Genomic DNA, 6201 nt, shown 5'->3' on the forward strand with positions numbered 1-6201 from the left:
CTCCTCAAATGCAAGGCTCCCTAAGTGGTCCTGCTGCTGAAGAACAGCTTCAGGCGAAGGCCATCGCTCAGTGGTTGAGCGTCTGCTTTGCCTGCAGTGGGTTCCAGTTTCAATTCTCAACATCTCCTGGTAGGGCTGGGAATTATGCTGAGCCTGAAACCCCAGAGAGTTGTTACCGGTCAGTGTAGACAATATGGAGTTAGATGGACCAAAGGGTCTGACTCAGATTAAGGCAACTTCTTATGTCCCTATCTTAGTAGTTTCATTCTCCAGCTGGAAGTGTTAGCACTATTTTAAAGAGTTCTTCTTCTCATAAACTGCATCATGTTTTAATCCTACCCTGAAATCAAATTCTTTAAGCACAACTCCCTCAGGGTAGGAAGCTTACTCTGAATACATTTCATTTGACGACCATGAACCTGCCTTCATTTTATTTTTATTTTTTCATATTGGGAATGCATAATGCAAGCATCTCATCTTCTCAACAAGAAAGTAGGACATATTCCCCATTAGGATGAAAAGGAAGTAATACTAATAATAAAAATACACCTGAGGAAGCTGTAAAGCTTTAGTGCGGCAATGTCAGAAATGGAAGACGTTTCTCTAATAAGATTCATGTAAATACAAACATAAACATAACTTGCTGTTAAAATCACATAAATGCAAAATGCGTGATGCAGGGTGAGAATTACAACAACAAAACCTATAAAAGTGATAATTCTGCTCTGTTCTTTGCCAGTTTCTGCCACCAGTATTTTCAGACGTGGCACAATAATTCACCGTTGCTTTCAAACATCAGCTAATTATGGGGGCATATTTGGCATAGTTGCAGTTTCTGCAGCTGTCCCTGTTGACATCAAAAGTGCAAATGAGACAGTGTTTTGAAGGTGATGGAAATCCACAGCATTGCTTAGCAACTGTAACAAGGTCTGGGGTGGTCAGCAGAGCTGGCCAAAAATTCCAGATAACAGCAGGGTTGCAGAACCTGCCTTATGCTGAGGGCTGCATTCCCTTCAGGGGTAACCTCTTGCAGCAGCTTAGGTAGGGCTAGAGCCAAAAGTGGTGGGTGCGGCTGAAGCCAAAAGTAGACAGCACATAACGAAACATTGAAATTCACTCCTACAAGGTACGAAGGACCCCTGGACGGTTAAGTCCAGTCAAGGGCAACTATGGGGTGTGGCACTTATCTCGCTTTCAGGTCAAGGGAGCCGGCGTTTGTCCACAGACAGCTTTTCTGAGTCATGTGGCCACCATGACTAAACTGCTTCTGGCACGACAGGACACTGTGATGGAAACCAGAGTGCATGGAAACACCGATTACATTCCTGCCACAGTGGTACCTATTTATCTACTTGCACTGGTGTGCTTTCGAACTGCTAGGTTGGCAGAAGCTGGGACAGAGCAACAGGAGCTCACTCGGTCGTGGGGAATCAAACCACCAACCTTCCAATAGGCAAGCCCACTCCTACAAGAGGCAATGATGGCCACCATCACTAGATGGCTATAAAGCTGAGACAAATCCAGGGAAGGTAAGTCGAGTCTCCATGATGGCTATGTTCTTCCTCCACAGTTGGAGGCAGTACGCCTCTGAATCTCAGTTGCTAAGAATCAGGAGGGCAGAGCATGATGTTGCCCTCAGGTCCTGACTGCAGGCTTCCACTGAGCATCTGCTTGGCCACTGAGAGAACAGCGTGTTGGACTAGATGGAGCCGGTTCCTATAGGGCTCATGTTCTGAGGAGAGTGGAGCCACAACTGACAGTGGATGGGACATCTGTCTGTCTCCCTTTTCATTCTCTGTCACCCCACGTTCTCTTCTGCTCTCTCTTCACCCCACCTCTTCCACCCCAACTTCTATCTCTCCTTATCTCTCTTGCTCCCCATGTCTCCCTCACTCATGAAAATAATTCTCCCACATGACAATTTGGAGTGGGAAGGGAGCCTTCCAGTGGGGCAGGAGAAAGCTACCTTCCTGCAAGCCTAACTGCCAGGCAGGGGTGATTTTCAGAGGGGTGGCAATTGATGGGGAAAAGGGTAGGAAATGTTGCTGTGTGCTGAAATTCTCATTCCAAAATACCCATAACATTACAATTGGCTTAAAACTGGCTCCTATAGTTCTATCCTTATTTCTGTGCTGGAGGCATTTGGGGGTGCAGGTCACAGCTGGAGAGGAGAGGACTTGCCCTCTTCCTTGGGCACTGAGATCCTCCACACAAAAATGCCCTCCTCCAGAACTTTCTTTTCAGCCAGAACTCAGTTCCAGCCATTGATGCCTGCTTGCACCCGCAGTTGAGGGAGCTGACGTTGCACGTGATGTTGAAATATTCCGTGTGTGATGTCCCAAAGCATTCTCCCTTGCACAATGCTGCAGGATATCCTGAGCTGCTAGATATTGAGGGGGCTCAGCCCCTCCTTAAAAATGGGGGCCCCCCAAAGTGCCTCCACCCCCAGAAGCAGGTGCCCCTGGTTCCAGCACCTCTCAGGTGGGTGTTATTGCCATTCTAAGAGAATGCGGGAGGAGTTCATGGTGAGTTCCAGCACCTCTTTTCCTAGCAAACTAGCACCACCCTCCTCCAAGAGCAATTAAACTTTTGAACACCTTCCACTGTCACTGATGGTATCCTCGCCAGCCCACACACCCAATTGCTATACAGCGGCAGAGCTTAAAGGGGGAGGTTTGCAACTGGAGGTTTGCAAGTGTAGGCTGTGCTTTGTGACACCCAGTGTTGAAGCTACATGCTCTGCTACTGGGGGTGGAGAGCAGGTGGGGCGGGGCTGGTGCCCCCCAGGGGCGTGGTGCACATCCCAGGGGCATAGTACGCCGCCTGTGAGGGCATGATGCGTGTTCTGGGGGAGTGACGTGCCGCCTGTGGAGGCGTGATGCCTGGCGCGTGCGGGGTGCACGGTGTGTGTCAGGGGGGCCACCACAATGGCACCCTACCGGAATAGTGGTGCCAGGGGGCGGTCCGCTCCCTCCGCACCTCTGTTCCTCTGCCAGTGGTGATACCCTCTCCTCCCAAAAAATACCCCCAGGGGAAATTAGCAATTTGGGGGAGGCCAAAGCTGCTGATGCCTAACTGATATACACGAGGGGGAATGGGGATGAGGCCAAATCTCGTGCTACCTACCGTGTTTCCCATTCCTGCCCTAAATGTCTGTCTGAATGGTATATAACTCCATTCAATACACAAATCACCTTCCTCTCTTCTTAAAGACAGTAAGCTCCCAGGGTGCCATGAATGTTCCCCTCAAAGTCTGTGGCCAGTGGGTAGGAGATGCTCCCACTGCACCTGCCCACCCCAGGAGCTGGCTGGGAACATTTCGACACTGCCAGGAAGTGCCTTTGTATAATTCTGCTCTTCTTTTTGCCTGATTGAACGGAACCATCTTACAGGACCCTATCCTCCTCATCGGAGCTGACGCTTTCCCTTTCCGACAAGCAACATCTCATGTGCTTCTGTCCTTGAGGAAAGACATGGCTTTGTCTGCAAAAGATTGCATGTTCCATCTCTGGTATCTTCAGCTACAGCTGAAAAAGTGTTTCCGCTCTCTTCTAGGAATGCTCAGGGTGTGGGTGGGTGTATTCTAGTGTGAACTGAACTGATCTGCATCTCCTTGATTTCACACTTCTCTCAAAAAAAGAAGAAGCAAGAACAAGTTTCTACAAAATGTGTATCCTAGAATAAATTATGTTTAGAAATGCATATATTGACATTGATGCATATATCATGATGTATTTTGTGACAGAAGGCATAATAAAACACATATTTAAATTCAAATTTTCATGCATTAAAAAAAATTAAATCCACTGTTTAATGCAGAAACAGGAAAGAGTGGACTTGAATGCACACACAGAGAAATGGTACGGTGTTGTATTCACTGTTACTCCTACACAAAACAGACCATTTGAAAACAATGGACACAAATAACAGGTGCAATAATTTTAATAGGTCTACTCTATGTAGAATTGGATATAAAGCATGGACTGGAAATAGATTGATTCCTCCATCTCTCCTTCCCTAAGGGAAACCTTGGCCACATCCATACATTTAAAGGACACTTGTTTCCCTTTAAAGTTCTGGCTTCCCCTTAATGAATCCTTGGAATTGTAATTTGTTAAGGGTCACCTAACAGTTCTCAGCTCTCGACAAATTACACTTAGAGATCCACTGCCAGCCAGTCTGCACTGGTAGACAATACTGATCTACATGTATAAATGGTCTGATAAGAAGGTTTCCTACATTTCTATCCCTCCAAGAGTTTGCCAGGCAAAAATGCAGAGGCATTCTTTTAAAATAATGGATGCTATGTAGAAGAAGGATAGGCAGCAAGAGGATGCCCTGTTGTGTTCATAAGGGCCCCTTATCATTAATAGGGATGGGGGTGGATTTGGTTGGTTACAAATTTTAATATGTGCCTATCTAATTTACACTTTGCAAAGCAGCCTGCAAATTGAAGCTTGGCTGGTCTCAGGAATTTGCACTTCTCCAAATTTCACGGTGCAATTATCCACCCCCAAAAAATGGTTACAAAAATGTCTATATTCATGGACAGTATGGCTAAAAAAGACATCTGTGAAAATAGCATACAAAAAGACATTATATTTGGGGAAAATGCATAGAAAAATAAACTGAACTGCTAACAAATTGTCACGAGGAATTATTATTATTTTCATAGCAAACAGATGTGGATAAGTGGCAAACTGAAGTTAAGGGTGGGAAACTAAGAGGAAACAAAAATTAAGAGATTCCATCATTCCTTTCCAAGGGCAGACCTTCATCTTGTACCTCCAGATATGACAATACTCTGAAGTATGGAGGGTCATCTCATGCCCCCGTCCTCCCAATGCCTGAGCAAGCTATAGAGGGACACCATGCTGAGTCTGTCAGCATTGCTTGCTTACAGGACATGTTTACAGACCTGAATTTTACAGTAGACTGGTAAAGATGGACACGTAACAATGAACTGTGTGTCTTTTTTCCAAAAAGGATGGCTACCCAATGGTTGTTTCCAGCAGCTGAAGAAAATGAGATCTAACAGGGACTCATCTCCTTGACTGCCCAGTATTTAATAGAGACGGACACAGGAGCAGTGTGACAGCTCTGCCAGAGTCTTGCTTTTTTCTCTGTTTGTCAGAAGTGTGTTGTGCATGTGACAGAAACAATCATGAGAGAAGCTGATGCCCTGTTTTCCAAATGCGCCGTGAAGGCTTCCGGCCTCCTATCAGTCAGGAGGAGCTCATCTGGTTCATAAGGTTCGAAACCAGCCTGACAAAAACCAGAAACCAAAGTGACAGGTGGAAGGAGTAGCAGGTCTGGCTAATTTCAATATGAGCTTCAATATCTGAGTCTCTGTGCCTCCCATCAGCTCCAGCCAGCATGGTGAATGAAAGATCCCAAACCTCTCAGCAGTGTGTATATGAACATACATGAGTGCTGGCTGTGCAAATGCGAGTTCAGGTAGAAGAGTTTGGATTTGATATCCCGCTTTATCACTACCCAAAGGAGTCTCAAAGCGACTAACAATCTCCTTTCCCTTCCTCCCCCACAACAAACACTCTGTGAGGTGAGTGGGGCTGAGAGACTTCAGAGAAGTGTGACTAGCCCAAGGTCACCCAGCAGCTGCATGTGGAGGAGCGAACCCGGTTCACCAGATTACGAGTCTACCGCTCTTAACCACTACACCACACTGGCTCATGTCACACTTGTAACATGGTCAGAGGTTATTGAAGTTCATGTCAAAAACATCTGGAGGGCAGGAGGCTAGGGAAGACTGGGGTAGATGTTCAAAGGTGCAGAAAATCACGGGAGACATGTCTCTTGAGTTACAGCACTTTAAAGTCAACCACAGTTTTCAACCATCCCTCACTCTCGCAAATTCCAATGTCAAGCAAATACCCCCCTTTTTTTGGATCTATATGGACATCTGAATTGGGATGACATACACAGAACAAAATGGTGAGGCAGTTTTTGATGTGTGCAAAGCAGGGAACAGCCCAATGGGGGTCTTTTCTCTCTTTCTGAGTCACAAAGCCCTAGCAGATTCCAATTTAGCCAGCTGGTCATTCCTAGTACTTACCAATGACTGAAACCATCATTTGCCCCTGGTATGCCCCACAGAGAAACTTACGGTCTTCAAATAAAAACATCTTGAAGGTCCCAGGCCACAGAGAAGTTAGGCTGGCCTCAACTAGAGCCAGGGCT

At 46.3% G+C, this 6201-nt stretch overlaps 1 long non-coding RNA gene across 1 annotated transcript; it reads left to right on the forward strand.

The window, feature by feature from the left end:
* The first annotated feature begins 2350 nt into the window (after positions 1-2350).
* LOC309331289 lies at positions 2351-5405 on the forward strand. Its single transcript, XR_014151777.1, has 2 exons — positions 2351-2481; positions 4771-5405. It is a non-coding gene; the product is annotated as an uncharacterized lncRNA (long non-coding RNA).
* The last annotated feature ends 796 nt before the right edge of the window (positions 5406-6201 follow it).

The sequence above is a fragment of the Podarcis erhardii genome (genome assembly GCF_964252035.2).
Source record: "Podarcis erhardii genome assembly, chromosome: 16".
NCBI lineage: Eukaryota > Metazoa > Chordata > Lepidosauria > Squamata > Lacertidae > Podarcis > Podarcis erhardii.